This window comes from Oncorhynchus gorbuscha, linkage group LG07, assembly GCF_021184085.1.
Source record: "Oncorhynchus gorbuscha isolate QuinsamMale2020 ecotype Even-year linkage group LG07, OgorEven_v1.0, whole genome shotgun sequence".
Taxonomy (NCBI): domain Eukaryota; kingdom Metazoa; phylum Chordata; class Actinopteri; order Salmoniformes; family Salmonidae; genus Oncorhynchus; species Oncorhynchus gorbuscha.
In genome coordinates this window covers 11,973,253-12,000,627 of record NC_060179.1, presented here as the reverse complement: position 1 = coordinate 12,000,627, position 27,375 = coordinate 11,973,253, and the positions used below count along the sequence as shown (strand labels likewise).

The 27,375-nt window shown below is 44.3% G+C and overlaps 1 protein-coding gene across 1 annotated transcript in view; it reads right to left on the bottom strand.

Moving 5' to 3' along the window:
• LOC124040475 (catenin delta-2-like) overlaps nt 1-27,375 on the bottom strand; it is an 890,284-nt gene that overhangs the window by 300,703 nt on the left and 562,206 nt on the right. The gene's annotated exons all lie outside the window — the stretch shown is intronic.

The following is a 27,375-nucleotide window of genomic DNA, read 5'->3' as shown; positions in this document are numbered from 1 at the left end:
AAACTCAGGGACGTGGGGTGAGACAGGGATGCAGCTTAAGCCCCACCCTCTTCAACATATATCAACGAATTGGCAAGGACACTAGAACAGTCTGCAGCACCCGGCCTAACCCTACTAGAATCTGAAGTCAAATGTCTACTGATGATCTGGTGCTTCTGTCACCAACCAAGGAGGGCCTACAGCAGCACCTAGATTTTCTGCACAGATTCTGTCAGACCTGGGCCCTGACAGTAAATCTCAGTAAGACAAAAATAATGGTGTTCCAAAAAAGGTCCAGTCGCCAGGACCACAAATACAAATTCCATCTAGACAACATTGCCCTAGAGCACACAAAAAACTATACATACCCCGGCATAAACATCACCGCCACAGGTAACTTCCACAAATCAAATCAAATGTATTCATATAGCCCTTCGTACATCAGCTGATATCTCAAAGTGCTGTACAGAAACCCAGCCCAAAACCCCAAACAGCAAGCAATGCAGGTGTAGAAGCACGGTGGCTAGGAAAAACTCCCTAGAAAGGCCAAAACCTAGGAAGAGAGAAACCAGACTATGTGGGGTGGCCAGTCCTCTTCTGGCTGTGCTGAGTGGCGGTATGAAAGAGCCCCAGTAACCCAGTGACTCAGCCCCTGTAATAGGGTTAGAGGCAGAGAATCCCAGTGGAAAGAGGGAAACCGGCCAGGCAGAGACAGCAAGGGCGGTTCGTTGCTCCAGAGCCTTTCCGTTCACCTTCACACTCCTGGGCCAGACTACACTCAATCATATAACCCACTGAAGAGATGAGTCTTCAGAAAAGACTTAAAGGTTGAGACCGAGTTTGCGTCTCTCACATGGGTAGGCAGACCATTCCATAAAAATGGAGCTCTATAGGAGAAAGCCCTGCCTCCAGCTGTTTGCTTAGAAATTCTAAGGACAATTAGAAGGCCTGCGTCTTGTGACCGTAGTGTACGTGTAGGTATGTATGGCAGGGCCAAATCAGAGAGATAGGTAGGAGCAAGCCCATGTAATGCTTTGTAGGTTAGCAGTAAAACCTTGAAATCGGCACTTGCCTTGACAGGAAGCCAGTGTAGGGAGGCTAGTACTGGAGTAATATGATCAAATTTGTGAGGTCTAGTCAGGATTCTAGCAGCCGTATTTAGCACTAACTGAAGTTTATTTAATGCTTTATCCGGGTAGCCGGAAAGTAGAGCATTGCAGTAGTCCATTGCAGTAACCTAGAAGTGACACAAGCATGGATTCATTTCTGCATCATTATTGGACAGAAAGTTTCAGATTTTTGCAATGTTACGTAGATGGAAAAAAGCTGTCCTTGAAACAGTCTTGATATGTTCTTCAAAAGAGAGATCAGGGTCCAGAGTAATGCCGAGGTCCTTCACAGTTTTATTTGAGACGACTGTACAACCATTAAGATTGATTGTCAGATTCAACAGCTTTGCATGATCTGAGAGACAAGGCAAGAAGTGCCTTCTATGCTATCAAAAGGAACATAAAATTCAACATTCCAATTAGGATCTGGCAAAAAAATACTTGAATCAGTTATAGAACCCATTATCCTTCATGGTTGTGAGGTCTGGGGTCTGATCACCAACCAAGAATTCACAACATGGGACACACACCAAATTGAGACTCTGCATGCAGAATTCTACTCACACAAAAAAGAGAGAGCACATGGCTTTTAACTGTTATGCAGAACAGAAAATCCCAAAAGATCCCAAAGAGCAGACTCAGATGAGGAAACAGATGAATGAACCAAGGTATTCATTGTAACACAGGGAGGTATGGAAATCATTTTGACCTGGAGTGTAGACTGGAGCTGAAGCATGGCAATGGTTAGCTTGAGATTGGGTCCTGGCGGAGGCACGAAGAAAAGACCGGTCCCTCCTCCAGGTGCAATGACAACGGCGCCTGTGGTCCTGGACTGAGTTATTGTTAGTTGGAGGAAGGCCAGTGACGAAGTCCAGAGCTATGTGTGACCAGGGGCGACTGGGTATGGGAAGACGGCGAAGCCAGGGGCGACTGAGTATGGGAAGAGGGCGAAGCCGACCGGAAAATAGCTTTGGTGGAGGTTTTGTTCCTGGCACAGAACGAGCAGCCACCATGGTGGACCACCAAAATCACTACAGCCGGAAGGCGATAGTCCCGTTCATGCCAGGGTGACAGGTGAGGTGAGCATGGGCCCACTGAAGAATGTCAGAGCGAACTGAATCTGGCACAAACAGAGCCTTACAAGGACCGCTTCCTGGATCAGGCTGGTTCAGCTGAGCCTGACGAACACGGGACTCGATCTCCCAGGAGACAGCAGCAACGATACAGAAGGATGGCTTAATGGTTTCTGGCTCAGTACCTGTGTTGTCTGCTGTGAACTGACGGGAGAAGGCGTCAGCCTTATTCTTAGATCTGGGGCAAGAAAGGTTATACAACCTGCTACTGGGGAGGGGAGCTCCAGGCTGGAAGTCAATGGCACAGTTGTACGAGCGATGAGGCGGCAGAGATGGGGTGTGGTGTTTATGGAACACAAGAGTTCAACTGTTATACTCTGGAGGAACAGAAGACAGGTCCGGGGGTTCTGGAATGGACTGGGTTACAGACAAGGCAGGTGGAAGAACAGAATGTAGACATTTGGAATGACAAAATGTACTCCAAGTAGTAACCCTCCCGGTGGTCCAGTCAATCTGTGGGTTGTGTAGTTTTAACAATGGATGGCCCAGAACCAGAGGAGAACAGGGACTGACGATTATGTGGAAACTGATCTTTTCTTCGTGATTACCAGAGATACGCAGGATGACTGGAACGGTTCTCACAGACATGGGAGAGAAGCTTACCATTGAGAGCGTAGGCATCAAGAGGTGAATTAAGAGGAACCGTGTCCGGGCCCAACTGGTTGACAACACCTCGGTCCAGAAAGCTCTCGTCGGCACCTGAATCTATAAGAGCAGCTAGAGGAAAAGCCTGACTCTGCCACACAAGGTTGGCCTGGTTGTCCTGGTCTGGTGGAAGATGGGCAGACAATTTGACCCAATAGTATTTTCCCCATATCACCCGAGCCTCTTCTTACTGGATGCAGAGAACAAGTGGATACCAGGTGACCAACCTCACCACAGTATAGACAGCTCTTAGTATCGACACGCCGCTGCCTCTCCTCTGGAGATAGACGGGTACGGCCAAGCTGCATGGGTTCAGGTTCAGAACATGCCTGGGGTTGGGATACAGTCTGAGTGAGTGAGTTCATGAATGCCTCCTGAAGAGGCTCCTCACCCCAGCCGCTCTCTGCTGCGAGGGTGCGGAACTCACATGCCATTTCAGCAACAATCTGGGAGCCTTGACGGAGGGACAGGAGTCGTTTAGCAGCGTCATTTCCGCAAACTGGGTGGTCAAAAATCTTCCTCATCTCTGTGAATCTACTATAGGAGAACAAATGGGTGACTGTCTCTCACACACAGCAGTGGCCCAGGAAAGCGTTGCTCCACAGAGGCAACCAATCAAAAACATAATCTTAGCTCGTTCACCAGTATAAGAGTAGGGCTGTTGCTCGAGATTACCATCGTAGCGCTCTGGAGTAGGAACAAACGGCTCCCGGGTGGAGAGTAGGGACTTTGGACAGGTTGTGGAGGCTGAGGTTTGAGTGTGCTGGGTTGGGACAGGTTGTGGAGGCTGAGGTTGGAGTGTGCTGGGTTGGGACAGGGTAAACAGGTCTGGAGGGGAATCCAAGGGAGTGGTGGTGTGGTGAGTCCAGAACAGGGTATTAGGGTGGTGAGATGTTGAACAGGAGCCATAGTCAGGGTGGGAAAATGAGCAGAGCTTAACGATCTGGCAGAGTGGAAGTGGCAGAACTGAGTATTTGCAGAGGTCTTGAGAGAGAGAGAGAGAGAGAGAGAGAGAGAGAGAGAGAGAGAGAGAGAGAGAGAGAGAGAGAGAGAGAGAGAGAGAGAGAGAGAGAGAGAGAGAGAGAGAGAGAGACAGAGAGAGAGAGAGAGAGAGACAGAGAGAGAGACAGAGAGAGACAGAGAGAGAGACAGAGAGAGAGAGAGAGACAGAGAGAGAGAGTGTGAGAGAGAGAGTGTGAGAGAGAGAGTGTGAGAGAGAGAGTGTGAGAGAGAGAGTGTGAGAGAGAGAGAGAGAGAGAGAGAGAGAGAGAGAGAGAGAGAGAGAGAGAGAGAGAGAGAGACAGAGAGAGAGAGAGAGAGACAGAGAGAGAGACAGAGAGAGAGAGAGAGAGAGAGAGAGAGAGAGAGAGAGAGAGAGAGAGAGAGAGAGAGAGAGAGAGAGAGAGAGAGTGTGTGTAATGGGGGAATGGCTGCAGGTCAAGCAGACACCGGATGACCACTAGGGGCTGTGTCAGGAGCAGATGTGACATTAACTGAACTGGGGTTACCAGTGAGTGTGTTGTTTTTGTCTGTGCAACATTTCTGAGTGCCTGGGCGCTCAGTGTACCATGCTAGTAGCACTCAGACCTGGTCTCCAGGGATAACCAGATCTAGCAGTGAAGGGTGTTCTGTTACAGTATTAATGATCCGTTTAACAGAGTTGTCTTAAACATTCCTCTCCACTCTTCTCCTGTCCTCTGTTGTTTTAGTAATGTAAGTTGTGTATGTTTCTGTTCGGTTGAACCTGCTATTTAAAAGTCTTCTATGATCTGGTCGGTTTAATAAGGTGCAGGTTAGCAGTATATATAATGTGTGAAGTACGTACTTGATAAGAGTGTGTGGGTAAGCAGTATTATAGACTGTAGTGTGTAGATAAACAGCATTATAGACTGTAGTGTGTAGGTAAACAGCATTATAGACTGTAGTGTGTAGGTAAACAGCATTATAGACTGTAGTGTGCAGGTAAACATTATTATAGACAAGTATCATAGACTGTAGTGTGTAGGTAAACAGTATTATAGACCTCACTGTGTAGGTAAACAGTATTATAGACCTTACTGTGTAGGTAAACAGCATTATAGACTGTAGTGTGTAGGTAAACAGCATTATAGACTGTAGTGTGCAGGTAAACATTATTATAGACAAGTATCATAGACTGTAGTGTGTAGGTAAACAGTATTATAGACCTTACTGTGTAGGTAAACAGCATTATAGACTGTAGTGTGTAGGTAAACAGTAGTATAGACTGTAGTGTCTGGGTAAACAGTATGATAGACCAGTATTATATACCTTACTGTGTAGGTAAACAGCATTATAGACCTTACTGTGTAGGTAAACAGCATTATAGACCTTACTGTGTAGGTAAACAGCATTATAGACCTTACTGTGTAGGTAAACAGCATTATAGACTGTAGTGTGTAGGTAAACAGTATTATATACTGTAGTGTGTAGGTAAACAGTATTATATACTGTACTGTGAAGGTAAACAGCATTATAGACCTCACTGTGTAGGTAAACAGCATTATAGACCTTACTGTGTAGGTAAACAGCATTATAGACTGTAGTGTGTAGGTAAACAGCATTATAGACCTTACTGTGTAGGTAAACAGCATTATAGACTGTAGTGTGTAGGTAAACAGCATTATAGACTGTAGTGAGTAGGTAAACATCATTATAGACTGTAGTGTGTAGGTAAACAGCATTATAGACCTTACTGTGTAGGTAAACAGCATTATAGACCTTACTGTGTTGGTAAACAGTATTATAGACTGTAGTGTGTAGGTAAACAGTATTATAGACTGTAGTGTGTAGGTAAACAGGATTATAGACTGTAGTGTGTAGGTAAACAGCATTATAGACTGTAGTGAGTAGGTAAACATCATTATAGACTGTAGTGTGTAGGTAAACAGCATTATAGACCTTACTGTGTAGGTAAACAGCATTATAGACCTTACTGTGTTGGTAAACAGTATTATAGACTGTAGTGTGTAGGTAAACAGTATTATAAAGTGTAGTATCTGGGTGAACAGTATTATAGACCAGTATTATAGACAGTAGTGTGTAGGTAAGCAGTATTATAGACCAGTATTATAGACTGTAGTGTGTAGGTAAGCAGTACTATAGACTGTAGTGTGTAGGTATCAGTATTATAGACTGTAGTGTGCAGGTAAACATTATTATAGACTATAATTATAGACTGTAGTGTGTAGGTAAGCATTTTCAGGGGACTGTAATGGGGCCTGTGTGTGTGTGTGTGTGTGTGTGTGTGTGTGTGTGTGTGTGTGTGTGTGTGTGTGTGTGTGTGTGTGTGTGTGTGTGTGTGTGTGTGTGTGTGTGTGTGTGTGTGTGTGTGTGTGTGTGTGTGTGTGTGTGTGTGTGTGTGTGTGTGTGTGTGTGTGTGTGTGTGTGTGTGTGTGTGATTACGCGTGATCAGAGGATTACTGTGTGCTACTATGGCAGGATACGACCTTCATGCTGTCACACTAAACACACCTAATGATGAATTGTGTGTGTGTGTGTGTGTGTGTGTGTGTGTGTGTGTGTGTGTGTGTGTGTGTGTGTGTGTGTGTGTGTGTGTGTGTGTGTGTGTGTGTGTGTGTGTGTGTGTGTGTGTGTGTGTGTGTGTGTGTGTGTGTGTGTGTGTGTGTGTGTGTGTGTGTGTGTGTGTTACAGTTAGCGCACCGGCCTCTCCCAGAGAGATGATGAGTATGAAAGAACGCAAAACCGAATACGACTCCACAGCAACCAACGCAGGTTTCCACGACAACGAAGGAGAGCACACCTCCCGAAAAGACACCATGGCAGGTGTGTGTGTGAAGGAGAGAGAAATAACAGACTATTACTTTCTATCTATATATTCTCCCTCTAACTCTCTCCACTCTCTCTCTCTCTGTCTGACACCCTCTCTCTTTCTCTCTGACACCCCCCTCTCTCTCCCCCTTTTTCTCACCCCCTGTCTGTCACCCTCCCTCTCTCTCCCCCTCTACCCCCCCCTCTCTCTCTCTCTCTTTCTCTGTCTGACAATCTCGCTCTCTTCTTTCAGTCAGAATCTCCTGTGGAACATCCACGTTGTTCCGGAACTCTTATGTTACTACTAATGACGAGATCGAACACAACCAGGTGAGCTACACCACAAACACTTCTAATATTATAACACACACACTACTAATATTATAACACACACACTACTAATATTATAACACACACACTACTAATATTATAACACACACACTACTAATATTATAACACACACACTACTAATATTATAACACAACCAGGTGAGTTAGTGAGTTCCACATATTTTAATAAATTGAGACTCAAACAAAAACAAACAAGCACAAACGAAACGTGGCGTTCTGGGCTGCTCACAGGCAGCTACACAAAAACAAGATCCCACAAAACCAAAGGTGGAAAAAAGGCTGCCTAAGTATGATCCCCAATCAGAGACAACGATAGACAGCTGCCTCTGATTGGGAACCATACCAGGCCAACAAAGAAATAGAGAAACTAGAATGCCCACCCAAATCACAACCTGACCTAACCAAATAGAGAAATAAAAAGGCCCTCTAAGGTCAGGGCGTGACACATACAGTTGAAGTCGGAAGTTTACACTCCTTAGCCAAACACATTTAAACTCAGTTTTTCACATTTCCTGACATTGAATCCTAGTAAAGATTCCCTGTATTAGGTCAGTTAGGATCATCACTTTAGTTTAAGAATGTGAAATGTCAGAATAATAGAAGAGAGAATGATTTCTTTCAGCTTTTATTTCTTTCATCACATTCCCAGTGGGTTAAAAGTTTACATGCAGTCAATTAGTATTTGGTAGCATTGCCTTTAAATTGTTTAACTTGGGTCAAACGTTTTGGGCAGCCTTCCACAAGCTTCCCACAATAATTTGGGTGAATTCTGGCCCATTCCTCCTGACAGCTGGTGTAACTGAGTCAGGTTTGTAGGCCTCCTTGCTCGCACACGCTTTTTCCATTCTGCCCAAAACTTTTATACAGGAGTGAGGTCAGGGCTTTGTGATGGCCACTCCAATACCTTGACTTTGTTGTCCTTAAGCCATTTTGCCACAACTTTGAAAGTATGCTTGGGGTCATTGTCCCTTTGGGAGACCCATTTGCGACCAAGCTTTAACTTCCTGACTGATCTCTTGAGATGTTGCTTCAATATATCCACACAATATTCCTCTCTCATGATGTCATCTATTTTGTGAAGTGCACCAGTCCCTCCTGCAGCAAAGCACCCCCACAGCATGATGCTACCACGGTTGGGGTGGTGTTCTTCGGCATGCAAGCCTCACACTTTTTCCTACAAACATAACGATGGTCATTATGGCCAAACAGTTCTATTTTTGATTCATCAGACCAGAGGACATTTCTCCAAATAGCACAATCTTTGTCCCCCCATGTGCAGTTGCAAACCATAGTCATGCTCATTTATGGCAGTTTTTGAGCAGGTGCTTCGTCCTTGCTGAGCGGCCTTTCAGGTTATGTTGATATAGGACTCATTTTACTGTGGATATAAGATACCTTTGTATGTTTTTCCTCCAGCATCTTCACAAGGTCCTTTGCTGTTTTTCTGGGATTGATTTGCACCTTTCACACCAAAGTACGTTCATCTCTAGGAAACAGATCACGTCTCCTTCCTGAGCGATATGACGGCTGCGTGGTCCCATGGTGTTTATACTTGCACACTATTGTTTGTACAGATGAACGTGGTACCTTCAGGCGTTTGGAAATGGCTCCCAAGGATGAACCAGACTTGTGGAGGTCTGCACATTTTTCTGAGGTCTTGGCTGATTTCTTTTGATTTTGCGATGATGTCAAGCAAAGAGGCATTGAGTTTGAAGGTCGGCCTTGAAATACATCCACAGGTTCACCTCCAATTGACTCAAATGATGTCAATTAGCCTATCAGAAGCTTCTAAAGCCATGACATAATTTTCTGAAATTTTCCAAGCTGTTTATTAAATGCACAGTCAACTTAGTGTATGTAAACTTCTGACCCACTGCAATTGTGATACAGTAAATTATAAGTGGAATAATCTGTCTGTCAACAATTGTTGGTTAATTTACTTGTGTCATGCACAAAGTAGATGTCCTTACCGACTTGCCAAAACTACAGTTTGTTAACAAGAAATTTGCTGCACACACACACACACACACACACACACACACACACACACACACACACACACACACACAAACACACACACATATATACATATACACAGACACAAACACATACGTATGCACACACACACACACACACACACACATATACATATACACACACACGCACACACACATACATGCACACACACATACACACAACCACCCACCCACGCACACACATAAGTACACGCACATACAACACACACACACACATACAACACACACACACACACAGACACATACACACACGCGCACACACACAGACACACACATATTTCTACGTCCCATCTTGTCGCCAAGTTACCTCCTTGGCATCTGTGGCCATGGTGATGGTTGTCACGGTTACGTCTTCAGGAAGGCGGAGGTTCTGATAAGCTCTGATGCCTTCTGGAATCTTCCCCACTGAACCCGCCGAAAATCTGAAGAGATTGAAACCGTTGCAACATGAATCCATACCCTGCCCTCATCCAATTAATAAACCTTATATTTTAACCTCAGATAAAGTTAGACAGATTAAACAGCTCTGTGTTTTCACTTCCTTTCCAGATCCCTCCCCAGCCCATGGCCCCTCAGGCAGACTGCTCCTCTACACCCCTAAAAGACTACGACACGTTCCCTCCATCCCTCCCTCCCTCCTTCCCCCCTCCGCAGAACCCTGGCCGCATGCTGGATGACTCCTTCTTCGTGCCTCCAGATCAGCCCCTCCCCCAGCCCCCGTCTCAGGCCGCCACGGACCTCCGGATGCACCTTGGCCTTAAGTCCACTGGCAACTATGTGGACTTCTACTCTGCATCCCGGCCCTACTCCGAACTCAACTACGAGACCAGCCACTACCCGGCTTCACCTGACTCCTGGGTCTAAAGACAGGAGTCACAACTTAACATGGGTCCTGGAGAGATACAGGCTGGTGTAGGATTTAGCTCCAGCCCAACACTAACAAACAGCACACCTGCAAGGTGTAATGAACCATTGATTTGAGGATATTAGGTTTATTAGTGCTGGGCTGGAACAAAATCCTGCATAGTCCCGTAGCTCTCCAGGATTGAGAGTGAAGAACACTGGTGTAGAGTAAATAAGGGGTCCGAGGTTAATGTTAGTAACCAACGGCAAACAGGGATTGAAGGGGGTTAGGGGGTGCTAGGGGGTTGTGAGGGGATGGGGTGTGAAGAGAGACTGTGCATGTGCATGAATACCACAAGACATTTTGCCGCCAGTTCAGTTTGTTCAAAGCTTGTTCCACTGGGAAAGGGAGTGGGATAGATGTGTCAGAGTGAGACAGAGACAGAGAGAGAGAGAGAGAGAGAGAGAGAGAGAGAGAGAGAGAGAGAGAGAGAGAGAGAGAGAGAGAGAGAGAGAGAGAGAGAGAGAGAGAGAGAGAGAGAGAGAGAGAGAGAGAGAGAGAGAGAGAGAGTCCTTGACAGAAGAAAAGAAAAAACAACAACTGAATGATGACGGAAGGCTGAATGATGACGGAGTTGCATTGACTTTCAGAAAGCAGAAGGGGAGTGGAGTGGAGTGGAGTGGAGTGGAGTGGAGTGGAGTGGAGAAATGGAAGAGAGGAGTGTTTTTTGGCAAGTCGGATGAAAAGTAACAGACCAGAGAAGGGGGAGAGAAGATGAGAGAAAAACACCAAGCACAAGACAGGACAGGATGTTTACAGGAAAAACAAGGGGTCAGATTTCCACACGTTCATTACATTGACTTCTGACTTCTGTCAATCAAAGCTTCTACCTTTCTATGGAGTGTTGTCTGTTGAAGAAGAATCTCCCAGCCTTTTAGGTTTTTATTTTCACATCTTTTTTATTTGTACTTTTTGAAGTTGTGGATGTACAGTATTTTGGTGTACAGTACAGTACAGTGACAGTACAGTGACAGTACAGTACAGTGACAGTACAGTACAGTGACAGTACAGTGACAGTGACAGTGACAGTACAGTGACAGTGCAGTGACAGTACAGTACAGTACAGTACAGTGACAATACAGGACAGTGACAGTGACAGTACAGTGACAGTACAGTGACAGTACAGTACAGTGACAGTACAGTGACAGGACAGTGACAGTGCAGTACAGTACAGTGACAGTACAGTACAGTGACAGTACAGTGACAGTGACAGTACAGTACAGTGACAGTACAGTGCAGTTCAGTACAGTGACAGTACAGTGACAGTACAGTACAGTCACAGTACAGTACAGTACAGTACAGTGACAGTACAGTACAGTGACAGTACAGTGACAGTACAGTACAGTACAGTGACAGTGACAGTGACAGTACAGTGACAGTACAGTACAGTGACAGTACAGTACAGTGACAGTACAGTGCTTTTACACCTGCATTGTTTGCTGTTTGGGGTTTTAGGCTGGGTTTCTGTACAGCACTTTGAGATATCAGCTGATGTACGAAGGGCTATATAAATAAATTTGATTTGATTTGATTTGATTTGACACTACAGTACAGTACAGTGACAGTGACAGTACAGTGACAGGACAGGACAGTGACAGTGGCAGTAACGGTACAGTGACAGTACAGTACAGTGACAGTACAGTACAGTGACAGTACATTACAGTGACAGTACAGTGACAGTACAGTACAGTACAGCACAGTGACAGTACAGTACAGTGACAGTACAGTGACAGTACAGTACAGTGACAGTACAGTGACAGTACAGTGACAGTGCAGTGACAGTACAATACAGTACAGTACAGTGACAGTACAGTACAGTACAGTACAGTACAGTACAGTACAGTACAGTGACAGTACAGAACAGTGACAGGACAGTACAGTACAGTGACAGTACAGGACAGTGACAGTACAGTGACAGTACAGGACAGGACAGGACAGTACAGTGGCAGTACAGTGACAGTACAGAACAGTGACAGTGACAGTACAGGACAGTACAGTGTACAGTGACAGTACAGTGACAGTACAGAACAGTACAGTACAGTGACAGTGCAGTGACAGTGCAGTACAGTGACAGTACAGTGACAGTACAGTGACAGTACAGTACAGTGACAGGACAGTGACAGTACAGGACAGTGACAGTAACAGTACAGTACAGTACAGTACAGTGACAGTACAGTGACAGTACAGTGACAATACAGGACAGTGACAGTACAGTACAGTGACAGTACAGTACAGTGACAGTACTGTGACAGTACAGTACGATACAGCACAGTGACAGTACAGTACAGTGACAGTACAGTAACAGTACAGTACAGTACAGTAGTGACAGTACAGTGACAGTACAGTGACAGTGGAGTACAGTGACAGTACAGTGACAGTACAGTACAGTACAGTGACAGTACAGTGACAGTACAGTGACAGTACAGTACAGTGACAGTACAGTACAAGGACAGTACAGTACAAGGACAGTACAGTGACAGTACAGTGGCAGTACAGTACAGTGACAGTACAGGACAGTACAGTACAGTACAGTGACAGTGACAGTATGGTGACAGTACAGTGATAGTACAGTACATTGACAGTACAGTACAGTGACAGTACAGTACAGTACAGTGACAGTACAGGACAGTACAGTACAGTACAGTGACAGTGACAGTATGGTGACAGTACAGTGATAGTACAGTACATTGACAGTACAGTACAGTGACAGTACAGTACAGTACAGTGACAGTACAGTGACAGTACAGTGACAGACAGTGACAGTACAGGAAAGTACAATACAGTGACAGTGACAGTGACAGTACAGTACAGTACAGTGACAGTACAGTGACAGTACAGGACAGTGAAAGTAACAGTACAGTGACAGTACAGTGACAGGACAGTGACAGTGCAGTACAGTGACAGTACAGTACAGTGACAGTACAGTGACAGTACAGTACAGTACAGTACAGTGACAGTACAGTACAGTGACACTACAGTACAGTACAGTGACAGTGACAGTACAGTGACAGGACAGGACAGGACAGTGACAGTGGCAGTAACGGTACAGTGACAGTACAGTACAGTGACAGTGCAGTACAGTGACAGTACAGTACAGTACATTACAGTGACAGTACAGTGACAGTACAGTACGGTACAGCACATTGACAGTACAGTACAGTGACAGTACAGTGACAGTACAGTACAGTGACAGTGACAGTACAGTGACAGTACAGTACAGTACAGGACAGGACAGTACAGTGACAGTGACAGTACAAGACAGTACAGTGACAGTACAGTGACAGTACAGAACAGTACAGTACAGTGACAGTACAGTGACAGTGCAGTATAGTGACAGTACAGTGACAGTACAGTACAGTGACAGTACAGTACAGTGACAGTACAGTACAGTAGTGACAGTACAGTACAGTGACAGTACAGTGATAGTACAGTACAGTGACAGTGACAGTACAGTGACAGTACAGTGACAGTACAGTACAGTGACAGTACAGTGATAGTGACAGTACAGTGACAGTACAGTACAGTGACAGTACAGTACAGTGATAGTGACAGTACAGTGACAGTGACAGTACAGTACAGTACAGTGACAGTACAGTGACAGTACAGGACAGTGACAGTACAGTACAGTACAGTACAGTGACAGTACAGTACAGTGACAGTACAGTGACAGTACAGTAACAGTGACAGTTGACCTGGATGGTATTGTGTATATTACACATCTTGTCACTGCCGACCGACCAGCTGACCGGCCACTGGATATTGTTTCCTAGTAACAGAAGAGACTGAGAAGAAAACACTTCCCACTGGGCACATCACCTCATTTCAATGTGGATATTTGGTTCATATTTGGTTTAGACATTGATCAATGAGATTACAACCTTTATTCACCCACTGAAAAAGACTGCCAATAGTTAGTTGAATGTCCAATGTGTTGTCACTGTGCTTTCAACCATCTAAAAGCACAACCAAATTCCAATGGAAAAACAATGTCTTATTTTTGATTTAGTTGTCACAGTCTATCACTGTGCTTTCAACCATCTAAAAGCACAACCAAATTCCAATGGAAAAACAATGTCTTATTTTTGCTTTAGTTGTCACAGTCTATCACTGTGCTTTCAACCATCTTAAAGCACAACCAAATTCCAATGGAAAAACAATGTCTTATTTTTGCTTTAGTTGTCACAGTCTATCACTGTGCTTTCAACCATTTAAAAGCACAGCAAAGTTCAAATGGGAATACAATGTCAGATATTTTGTTTATTTATACAACCAATTCATGTGTAATCACTTATCACTGTGCTTCATCTCACTACATTACAAGTACATGTGCAAGTGATTAATACCGATTGATATTCTACCAGATTATTACAACAACTGTGAAGATCTGCACAGACCTGCAACCACCTATACATGCTATCCTGATCACGCACGCTGTATATGATTACATAACAACAAATGTATAGATACAGTCAAAAATGTAAATGTGGCCATTGGGTGTGTTACTAATTTTAAGGTTAAACGTTACATTAGTTTGTCAGATAGCCTTATCTTAAGACTTCTTACTGTCTTGCAAAAATAATATTGAATTGTGTTCTGTTGACCAAGCCATGAAATATCAACATTTATAGGAGATGTATCTACTGTTTGGATAGCTCCATCTGACCCATTGGCTTCATCTTTAACTGGTGGTTTTGGTTGAGTTGGTGACATGAATCCAACATATCATTTGTAACTTGTCGACAAATTAACAGGCTATTCAGGAAGTGATGTCACTGTCACTGTACTGTACTGATGTTTAATTCTGTTTGGTTGTCAACACAACCATATTTCAATATTTGAATATGCATCTTCTGCTTGAATAGTTCCATCTGTGCCACTGAGGCCGTGTTAAATCGGATCAGCTGTGGAAAAACAATCTGCTGTGAAAAGTTCTGACGTGATTGGTCAAAAAAACAATTAGTGAAAGACAGATCAGAATTGGGATGCCTGTGTAAATGCAATACAATTAGTGAAAGAAAGATCAGAATTGGGATGCCTGTGTAAATGCAATACAATTAGTAAAAGACAGATCAGAATTGGGATGCCTGTGTAAATGCAATACAATTAGTGAAAGAAAGATCAGAATTGGGATGCCTGTGTAAATGCAATACAATTAGTAAAAGACAGATCAGAATTGGGATGCCTGTGTAAATGCAATACAATTAGTAAAAGACAGATCAGAATTGGGATGCCTGTGTAAATGCAATACAATTAGTGAAAGACAGATCAGAATTGGGATGCCTGTGTAAATGCAATACAATTAGTAAAAGACAGATCAGAATTGGGATGCCTGTGTAAATGCAATACAAATACAATGGGATGCCTGTGTAAATGCAATACAATTAGTGAAAGACAGATCAGAATTGGGATGCCTGTGTAAATGCAATACAATTAGTAAAAGACAGATCAGAATTGGGATGCCTGTGTAAATGCAGCGTGTCTTAGTCGGTCTTTAGTTCCAGGTTGCATACAAATGAATAACGTCTCCACCTCACACCCATAAATCAAAGTCTAAAAAATATTAGTGAATCGAACTTGAAATGCACCCTAAATAACATTCGATTTGATGTAGTCTGAGTCTTTAACTTGTTGGCTGAGAAGGAGAAGTGAATCCAACATATCTGTAACGGTTTTCGTGTGTCGAAGGAGAGGCGGACCAAAACGTAGCGTGGTTATTATTCATGGTTCTTTAATAAAGAAACTATACATGAATAGACTAACAAAACCAAGAAATGTGAAAAAACCAAGACAGCCCTATCTGGTGCAAACACAGAGACAGGAACAATCACCCACAAAACCCAACACCAAACAGGCTACCTAAATATGGTTCCCAATCAGAGACAATGACTAACACCTGCCTCTGATTGAGAACCATATCAGGCCAAACACAGAAACAGACAAACTAGACACACAACATAGAACGCACACTCAGATCACACCCTGACCAAACAAAACATAGAAACATACAAAGGGTGTGGTCAGGGTGTGACAATATCAATCACTAATTTGTACACGAACTGGAATTAAAGCCAGACTACTAAATCAGTAGCTCAGATGGAACTATCCAAGCAGGAGATACATTTCCTTATAATGTTCATGGTTGTGTTGACAACTCAATATCATTACATTTGAAAATCAACCAGAGCCTGAAACACTGGGCCTGTAGTATATCCATTTTTAGTTGAATTATGGGTTTCATTGAAACAACAGTTGATGACGTTGTAAATGCTATATAGGCCTTAGTAGTATAATTGATGGTATATTCGTGATATAGTATGGTCACGTTTCAACTTTTGTGTCAAACCTACCCTTTGGAATGACTTTTCCACAAACACTGAATCTATTTGGTTTTTAATTGGAGACGTCTGAGCAGTTTTTCTCACGATAGCACATTGGCAGTAGTCAGTCACAAATGTTGTAGCTAAGCAGGGCTGGGCATGGTTAAAGCCCTGGATGGGAGACCAAACAGTAGCTGTAGGTTGATCAACTATCCAGTAGGAGGTGCTGCCCAACCTTTTACTTTTTTTCTGATAGTGAATATAACATTGAAGATCTGATGTTGTTTTAAAGGTACAAATTCAACATGTTTTATACAAGGTTTTTCTATGTTGAAATTTGGTTACCTGATGATATATATTCTGTGGTTGAAATTTCACCCTCAAAACAACAGTAATATTGATACTGTATTTTCCACATAGATTCCAAGTCACAATAAGTTGACAAATTACATCGAAACAACGGTGACTCAACCAGTTTGTGCCCAGTGGGTTTGAAACAATGTCAATCAATGATCACTGTCCTGTCTCCCCTTTCCAACCAACATCTGTTCTAACAGCCAGGGGGATGTGGGTCTAACAGCCAGGGGGATGTGGGTCTAACAGCCAGAGGGATGTGGGTCGAACAGCCAGAGGGATGTGGGTCTAACAGCCAGAGGGATGTGGGTCTAACAGCCAGGGGGATGTGGGTCTAACAGCCAGAGGGATGTGGGTCGAACAGCCAGAGAGATGTGAGTCTGTTCTAACAGCCAGAGGGATGTGGGTCTGTTCTGACAGCCAGAGGGATGTGGGTCTGACAGCCAGAGGGATGTGGGTCGAACAGCCAGAGGGATGTGGGTCGAACAGCCAGAGGGATGTGGGTCGAACAGCCAGAGGGATGTGGGTCGAACAGCCAGAGGGATGTGGGTCTAACAGCCAGAGGGATGTGAGTCTGTTCTAACAGCCAGAGGGATGTGGGTCTGTTCTAACAGCCAGAGGGATGTGGGTCTAACAGCCAGAGGGATGTGGGTCTGTTCTAACAGCCAGAGGGATGTGGGTCTAACAGCCAGAGGGATGTGGGTCTAACAGCCAGAGGGATGTGGGTCTGTTCTAACAGCCAGAGGGATGTGGGTCTGTTCTAACAGCCAGAGAGATGTGGGTCTGTTCTAACAGCCAGAGGGATGTGGGTCTGTTCTAACAGCCAGAGGGATGTGGGTCTGTTCTAACAGCCAGAGGGATGTGGGTCTGTTCTAACAGCCAGAGGGATGTGGGTCTGTTCTAACAGCCAGAGGGATGTGGGTCTGTTCTAACAGCCAGAGGGATGTGGGTCTGTTCTAACAGCCAGAGGGATGTGGGTCTGTTCTAACAGCCAGAGGGATGTGGGTCTGTTCTAACAGCCAGAGAGATGTGTGTCTAACAGCCAGAGGGATGTGGGTCTAACAGCCAGGGGGATGTGGGTCTAACAGCCAGAGAGATGTGGGTCTGTTCTAACAGCCAGAGGGATGTGAGTCTGTTCTAACAGCCAGAGGGATGTGGGTCTAACAGCCAGAGGGATGTGGGTCTAACAGCCAGAGAGATGTGGGTCTAACAGCCAGAGGGATGTGGGTCTAACAGCCAGAGGGATGTGGGTCTAACAGCCAGAGGGATGTGGGTCTGTTCTAACAGCCAGAGGGATGTGGGTCTGTTCTAACAGCCAGAGGGATGTGGGTCTGTTCTAACAGCCAGAGGGATGTGGGTCTGTTCTAACAGCCAGAGAGATGTGAGTCTGTTCTAACAGCCAGATGGATGTCAGTCTGTTCTAACAGCCAGAGGGATGTGAGTCTGTTCTAACAGCCAGAGAGATGTGAGTCTGTTCTAACAGCCAGATGGATGTCAGTCTGTTCTAACAGCCAGAGGGATGTGGGTCTGTTCTAACAGCCAGAGAGATGTGGGTCTGTTCTAACAGCCAGATGGATGTCAGTCTGTTCTAACAGCCAGAGAGATGTGGGTCTAACAGCCAGAGGGATGTGGGTCTGTTCTAACAGCCAGATGGATGTGAGTCTGTTCTAACAGCCAGATGGATGTGAGTCTGTTCTAACAGCCAGATGGATGTGAGTCTGTTCTAACAGCCAGATGGATGTGAGTCTGTTCTAACAGCCAGATGGATGTGAGTCTGTTCTAACAGCCAGATGGATGTGAGTCTGTTCTAACAGCCAGATGGATGTGAGTCTGTTCTAACAGCCAGATGGATGTGAGTCTGTTCTAACAGCCAGATGGATGTGAGTCTGTTCTAACAGCCAGAGGGATGTGAGTGACTAGCAATATGGTCTGAGGATGTGAAGTTGTTTTGTGGAAACTACATGTCATTACAAGACCAATGACATCATTCCACACTCCTTTTTGACAAAGTGCTTTTACACTGCCTAAAAATGTCTATGTAGATATTTCAAACAGATGTTTTTGATTCTCCGTTTCCACACTCTGATGTTTTATTTTGAAGATATAGTGTTTAAAAGGTTCTGAATTAAAATATTTTTTACACAGTTACATGATACAACCAGTCCATTCTACAATAATCAACATTCTCCATTCTAAGATGTGGCAATTATCTTGGCTGTTTTGAGTGTGGGGCCAGTAACTGAAAGGTTGCTGGTTTGAATCCCCGAGCACGTTATGTGAAAAATGTGTAGTTCTGCCCTTGAGCAAGGCACTTAACCCCAACAACAACTGCTCCCTGCATGCTGATAATGTTGATTAAAGCAGCCCCCCCCCACACACCTCTCTGATTCAGAGGGGTTGGGTTAAATGCAGAAGACACATTTCAGTTAAATGCATTCCGTTGTACAACTGACTAGGTATCCTTTTTCACTACTGTACATTAGAGAGAGAAGTGACATTGTGCTAGTCTTTGCCCTCTCTGGTTCCAGCCCTAGACTGGAGGATGTATGAGACTCTCAGTTTACAGACAACCATGACCACTGACCCATCATTCCTTCTCCTGTTTGTAACTGTGTTTTGATGGGAGTAAGTTACACAGTACAAAGAGGTATCACTGTAGAAATTGTCTCCTTCTCAAATGTACAGATCTGCCTATGTTAATTGAGCGTGTGTGTGTGTGTGTGTGTGTGTGTGTGTGTGTGTGTGTGTGTGTATGTGTGCTTGTGTGCGTTCGTGTGAGTGTCTCTCGATCATTGTCTGAAAGCAGAGGTATCCCTCCAGATAAAGTCACATTTCTCAAGGTAAAAATCACTTGACTGACTTATCCATAGAGAATGAATGCCAAATATATGTATAGATATTACAGAATACTTTTTATGTGCAGGTGTCGGTGTCATTAAAAGCAACAACATTTTAAGGTGAAATGACTTGTACGATATGCCTCTGTTCACTTGACTGTACTGACGATGATGATGATTATAATGATGAAGATCGAACCCATGTTTTGAGAAAACAGCTTTACTCCAATATCCACACTAGCATATCAGTCATTGGCAATGTATTAGCCATGGATTCTAAGTAGGTTGCTAGCTAGTGTGGCTATTGGAAGGTATCCTAACAGAACCCAGCTGATGATAATGAGGATGTAGACACTATGGTGTGAGTTGTGTTGTCGTGTGTCCTGGCTTATTGGAAGACTCTACTGCGTATGGATGCTACCTTTAACACCAGGTAAATAAAAGACTCTTTGCAAATCTATTGTATCTTATTCAACCTTAATTTCATCAAGGTAAGTCATGGAGAACGTGTTGAATGAATCACATTTTATTCGTTGTTTTAGTGCTATTTCAAAGTCGTATGTCACTGAACTTTCGAGAGAACTTGAAACGCCAAGGTCGACAGTGACAATAACAAGCTGCAGGGCATAAGTACAGATAATGTTTTGACGGTTTGTTCATCGTTTTAACCCAACCTGGGAGTATCCGTTTCCTTCATGGGGGGTTGAGACCTTTCCTTCATGGGGGGTTGAGACCTTCATGGGGGGTTGAGACCTTTCCTTCATGGGGGGTTGAGATCCTTCCTTCATGGGGGGGTTGAGACCGCACGTTGTTTGGATTAGTAAATTCAACCATTGTATTAGTAGCTCTGGGATTGTGTGTGATTGTGCATCCCTTTCATTATCTACATATCGTGCAGACAACATCAAAATAGCCTTTCCAGACTAAGGTCAGGAGGACCCAGATCTAAGAGTTAGGTGTTAGCTAAACTAACCACATCTAAAGGTTAGGTGTTAGCTAAACTAACCACATATACCCACATCTAAAGGTTAGGTGTTAGCCAAACTAACCACATATACCCACATCTAAAGGTTAGGTGTTAGCCAGACTAACCACATATACCCACATCTAAAGGTTAGGTGTTAGCCAGACTAACCACATATACCCACATCTAAAGGTTAGGTGTTAGCCAGACTAACCACATATACCCACATCTAAAGGTTAGGTGTTAGCCAGACTAACCACATATACCCACATCTAAAGGTTAGGTGTTAGCCAGACTAACCACATATACCCACATCTAAAGGTTAGGTGTTAGCCAGACTAACCACATATGCCCACATCTAAAGGTTAGGTGTTAGCCAGACTAACCACATATACCCACATCTAAAGGTTAGGTGTTAGCCAGACTAACCACATATACCCACATCTAAAGGTTAGGTGTTAGGCAGACTAACCACATATACCCACATCTAAAGGTTAGGTGTTAGCCAGACTAACCACATATACCCACATCTAAAGGTTAGGTGTTAGGCAGACTAACCACATATACCCACATCTAAAGGTTAGGTGTTAGCCAGACTAACCACATATACCCACATCTAAAGGTTAGGTGTTAGCCAGACTAACCACATATGCCCACATCTAAAGGTTAGGTGTTAGGCAGACTAACCACATATACCCACATCTAAAGGTTAGGTGTTAGGCAGACTAACCACATATACCCACATCTAAAGGTTAGGTGTTAGCCAGACTAACCACATATACCCACATCTAAAGAGTTAGGTGTTAGGCAGACTAACCACATATACCCACATCTAAAGGTTAGGTGTTAGCCAGACTAACCACATGTACACAGATCTAAGAGTTAGGTGTTAGGCAGACTAACCACATGTACACAGATCTAAGAGTTAGGTGTTTATTTTTTTATATATATTTTTTTAAATATTTTTTTTAGCTTATCCCAAACCTTAACCCTTACTTTAACTATTTGGAGTTAACCCTAACCTTCAAAATGTTGAGTTAATGCCTACACTTAACCTTAAACACTTCCAAATGTGATGTTTGGAGCAACTTTTAAATTTGAAGTTTGAGAAACAAGGATGAACATCTAGTTCTGATGTGAGAGCTGTTGTTCAGACTGTGAGAGCTGTTGTTCAGACTGTGAGAGCTGTTGTTCAGACCGTGAGAGCTGTTGTTCAGACCGTGAGAGCTGTTGTTCAGACCGTGAGAGCTGTTGTTCAGACCGTGAGAGCTGTTGTTCAGACCGTGAGAGCTGTTGTTCAGACCGTGAGAGCTGTTGTTCAGACTGTGAGAGCTGTTGTTCAGACAGTGAGAGCTGTTGTTCAGACTGTGAGAGCTGTTGTTTTGAATAGCTTGTGACCACAGAGATGATGCAGTGTAGAGGCCAGGCATACACTGACATGTTTTAAATAGGTTGATAATCCTACATAGGCTACCACTCTATAGATGAGTAAGCACAGTGACAACCCCTCAAATTTTCCTGAGTGGTGCAGTGGTCTAAGACACTGCATTTCAGTGCAAGAGGCGCCACTGCGGCAGCTGGTTCGAATCCAGGCTGCATCACATCTGGCCGTGATTGGGAGTCCCATAAGGTGGTGCACAATTGGCCCAGCGTTGTCCGGGTTTGGCCGGGATTGGCCATCAATGTAAATAACTATTTGTTCTTAACGGACTTGCCAGGTTAAATAAAGATAAAAATGAAAACTATCTTTCTTTGCTGGTACCTTTGATTCCATTCATCATAGAGGTACAGATGTATGATATTAATTTGACCAGTGTTGTCAAAGCAAAATAATCCTGCAGTAACAGGATTTGAACATTTAGTCCAAAATGTTGCTTTATCAGTGGCTATTATCTGACCCAAAATTAGGCGACATGAAAAGTGCAATACTGTTAATATAATTGCGTGTTGGTTTTCAGTGAATTTATGTAAGTCCTGCGGCTCAGGAAAATTGTCAGTGACAACAGAGTGATAAAATAAATATCCCACACCTGTAGGTTCCCATTCAAAAAGCCAGCCTGGAGGAGTGACATAAGGAGGTAGTGACAATCGACTGGAACTCATTTCCCCAGTCTGTGTGAAAAGCAGTGCTTTGTATTAACTCTGTTGTCGTGATTATTACCCTTCACAATAAGTAGAAAAGTTTGACTCTACCAGAGAAAAAACGTCCCACCGCGGACGGGTGGTGGTACGTAATGTGGCATGAAATAGCTTTTCAATTTGACCCCCCTGTCTCTGTTTTAACGCGGCAGAGAGAGGCGCAGTAGACGTCGTTCTGTTCCTCTCTGCTCTGATCTGACTTTGCCCATCCAGACGTGACAAACCTCGGACACAGAGTGTACGTCGCTCTGACGTCGCTCATCCATATATTTATATACTCTGAATTACATTCCCTTACTTAGATTTGTGTGTATTGGATATATGTTGTAAAATTGTTAGATATGACTTATTAGATATTATTGCACTGTTGGAGTTAGAAACACAAAGCATTTCGCTACAGCCGCAATAACATCTGCTAAACACGTCGATGTGACAAATACAATTTTATTTGATTTGAGGTGTGTGATTGATTGTGTGGGTGTGCATGTGCATGTGTATGTGTGTAAGTGGTGGTTCACACTGGAGGGTTTGATACCAAAAATCTATTTCTGATTTAAACAAAGGTGAGCATTCAGCAGTGTGCTTCTGATACAGACAGACAGACAGATCTCAGACAGACCCAACACAATGATGTACGAGGAACATAAATCTCATCCGCTTTAGGAGCGAGGGAGGGAGAAAGATGGATAGATACATAGAGAGAGGCAGAGAGGGTGCAAGATGGTGGGAGGCATAGGGAGAGAGGAAGTGGGAAGAAGAGTGTGTGAGTGGGAGAAAGAGAGAAGAGAGGGAAGAAGAGGGGAGAAAGAGAGAAGAAAAGGGGAGAAGAGGGGGAGAAAGAGAGAAGAGAGGGAAGAAGAGGGGGAGAAAGAGAGAAGAGAGAGAAGAGAGGGGAGAAGAGGGGAGAAAGAGAGAAGAGGGTGAGAAAGAGAGAAGAGGGTGAGAAAGAGAGAAGAGAGGGGAAAGAAGAGGGTGAGAAAGAGAGAAGAGAGGGAAGAAGAGGGGAGAAAGAGAAGAGGGTGTGAGTGAGAGAAGAGGGGAGAAAAGAGAAGAGAGGGAAGAAGAGGGGAGAGAAAGAGAGAAGAGAGGGAAGAAGAGGGGGAGAAAGAGAGAAGAGAGAGAAGAGAGAGGGGAGAAGAGGGGAGAAAGAGAGAAGAGGGTGAGAAAGAGAGAAGGAGAAGAAGAGAGGGAGGGTGAGAAAGAGAGAGAGAGAGAAGAGAGGGAAGAAGAGGGGAGAAAGAGAGAACAGAGGGGAGAAAGAGAGAAGAGAGGGAAGAAGAGGGGAGAAAGAGAGAAGAGGGGAGAAAGAGAGAAGAGAGGGAAGAAGAGGGGGAGAAAGAGAGAAGAGAGGGAAGAAGAGGGGAGAAAGAGAGAAGAGAGGGAAGAAGAGGGGGAGAAAGAGAGAAGAGAGAGAAGAGAGGGGAGAAGAGGGGGAGAAAGAGAGAAGAGAGGAAGAAGAGGGAATAAGGAGAAAGAGAGAAGAGGGGGAGAAAGAGAGAAAGAGAGGGAAGAAGAGGGGAGAAAGAGAGAAGAGAGAGAGAAGAGAGGGAGAAGAGGGAGAAAGAGAGAAGAGGGTGAGAAAGAGAGAAGAGAGGGAAGAAGAGGGGAGAAGAGAAGAGGGTGAGAAAGAGAGAAGAGAGGGAAGAAGAGGAGAAGAAGAGGGGGAGAAAGAGAGAAGTGAGGGAGAAAGAGAAGAGGGAAGAAGAGGGGAGAAAGAGAGAAGAGAGGGAAGAAGAGAGAGAAAGAGGGAAGAAGAGGGGAGAAAGAGAGAAGAGAGAGAGAAGAGGAGAGAAGAGAGAAGAGAGAGAGAAGAAAGGGAGAAGAGAGGGGAGAAAGAGAGAAGAGAGAGAAAGGAAGAAGAGAAGGAGGGGAGAAAAGAGAGAAGAGAGAGAGGGGAGAAAGAGAGAAGAGAGGGAAGAAGAGGGGAGAAAGAGAGAAGAGGGGAGAAAGAGAGAAGTGAGGGGAGAAAGAGAGAAGAGAGGGAAGAAGAGGGGAGAAAGAGAGAAGAGAGGGAAGAAGAGGGGAGAAAGAGAGAAGAGGGGAGAAAGAGAGAAGTGAGGGGAGAAAGAGAGAAGAGAGGGGAGAAAGAGAGAAGAGAGGGAAGAAGAGGGGAGAAAGAGAGAAGAGGGGAGAAAGAGAGAAGAGAGGGGAGAAAGAGAGAAGAGAGGGAAGAAAGAGAGAAGAGAGGGAAGAAGAGGGGGAGAAAGAGAGAAGAGAGGGGAGAAAGAGAGAAGAGAGGGAAGAAGAGGGAGAAAGAGGAGAAAGAGAGAAGTGAGGGGAGAAAGAGAGAAGAGAGGGAAGAAGAGGGGAGAAAGAGAGAAGAAGAGGGGAGAAAGAGAGAAGAGAGGGAAGAAGAGGGGAGAAAGATGGAAGAGAGGGAAGAAGAGGGGAGAAAGAGAGAAGTGAGGGAGAAAGGGGAGAAGAGAGAGAGAGAGAGAAAGAGAGAGAGGGAAGAAGAGGGGGAGGGAGAAAGAGGGAGAAAGAGAGAAGAGGGGAGAAAGAGAGAAGTGAGGGGAGAAGAGGGGAGGAAGAAGAGAGGGGAGAAAGAGAGAAGAGAGGGAAGAGAGGGAGAAAGAGAGAAGAGAGGAAGAAGAGGGGAGGGAGAAGTGAGAGAAAGAAGAGTGAGGGGAGAAAGAGAGAAGTGAGGGAAGAAGAGGGGAGAAAGAGAGAAGAGAGGGGAGAAGAGAGAGGAGAAAGAGAGAGAGGAGCCCAGACTGCTCTGAGTGATTTATTTAGGGCCGTGTTAGGAACTCTGACAGTTCAATTTGAACTCTGCCTAGGAACCTGGCATTGGGCGGAAAATAGGAAGGATTAATGTTACTGATGAATTAAATACAAAACCTCCAGTGTGTGGAACAGCAACATGAATTGAACAGGATAAGTAATGGTAAACAACCCTGCTATGCACCTCACCTAACCTGAGTAGCCTTTGACTAGCAGGGAAGGGTTTGGACCTAAACAGCTGTTGTAGAGATGCCACTGTGGTAGGCCTACTGTGTCTCGGACGTCTATTGCCTTGTGAATGTAACACAGTGAATATAACTCCATTTCATTGTGTCCCTCCCTCTCCGCCTCCTGCTACTCCTCCTGCTCGTCCACACACAGAGGCACACACCTGTCAGGTGGAATCACCTCACCCTGAACGAGGCATGACAGTACAGTAGAGTGTTACCCAGCGGAGACATGGATAGACAGTTATTCTTCAGTGTTGCAGCAGCCGCTGTCTTTGGTTTTCGCCTGCTGTGAACCCCTACCCCCTACAGAGAGAAGAGAACCTCCTCCAGAGAAAGGGAGTGATAGAGAAAGCATGTGTTCTTGTCAGATGCAGCTTATCACTCACCAGTGACGTCCCCATTCTGTCTATGTAAAATCAACCATCACAGAGAGATCTCAGAGGCACACACACACACACATAGTAATAGCAATAGTTCTACGACTTTGTTTGTCATTAGCTATGGTCGGAAACCCCCAGACAGACAGACAGACAGACAGACAGACAGACAGACAGACAGACAGACAGACAGACAGACAGACAGACAGACAGACAGACAGACAGACAGACAGACAGACAGACAGACAGACAGACAGACAGACAGACAGACAGACAGACAGACAGACAGACAGACAGACAGACAGACAGACAGACAGACAGACAGACAGACAGACAGACAGACAGACAGACAGACAGACAGACAGACAGACAGACAAGGCTGTATTCTCAAGGCTGTATTCTCCCCTCTAGTGGCCATATGCAAGCAAACACACACACACATATATGCACACAGACAAACTGTTTACACCAGTGGAGGCTGCTGAGGGGAGGACGGCTCATAATAATGGCTGGAACGGAGCGAATGGAATGGCATCAAACACATTGTTTCCATGTGTTGATGTATCTGAAACAATTCCATCCTATTCTACTCCAGCCATTACCACGAGCCTGTCCTCCCCAATTAAGATGCCAGCAACCCCTTGTAGTCTACACACTCATATATATATATGGTTTCCATGTGTTTGATGCTATTCCATTCGCGCCATTACAGCCATTATTATGAGCCGTCCTCCACTGAAGCCTCTACAGAATAAAAATATTCCAAAACATGCATCCTGTTTGCAACAAGGCACTAAAGTGATACTGCAAAGAAATGTGCAAAGCAATTACATTTTTTGTCCTGAATACAAAGTGTCATGTTTGGGGCAAATCCAATACAACACATTACTGAATAACACTCTCTATATTTTCAAGCATAGTTGTGGCTGCATCATGTTATGGGTATGCTTGTAATCGTTACCTTAACAATTACAAGCATACCCATAACATGATGCAGTTTTTCAGGATAAAAAAGAAACGGAATGGAGCTAAGCACAGGCAAAATCCTAGAGGAAAACCTGGTTCAGTCTGCTTTCCAACACACACTGGAATATGAATTCACCTTTCAACAGGACAATAAATCAAATCAATAACGTTAAACACAAGGCCAAATCTACACTGGAATCTACCAGGAATGTTTCTGAGTGGCAGAGTTACAGTTTTGACTTAAATCTACTTGAAAATCTATGGGAAGACCTGAAAATGGTTGTCTAGCAATGATCAACAACCAATTTGACAGAGCTTGAAGCATTTTGAAAAGAAAACTGGGCAAATGTTGCACAATCCAGGTGTGGAAAACTCTAAGAGACTTACCCAGAAAGACTCCCAGCTGTAATCACTCTTAGAGACTTACCCAGAAAGACTCACAGCTGTAATCACTCTTAGAGACTTACCCAGAAAGACTCACAGCTGTAATCACTCTTAGAGACTTACCCAGAAAGACTCACA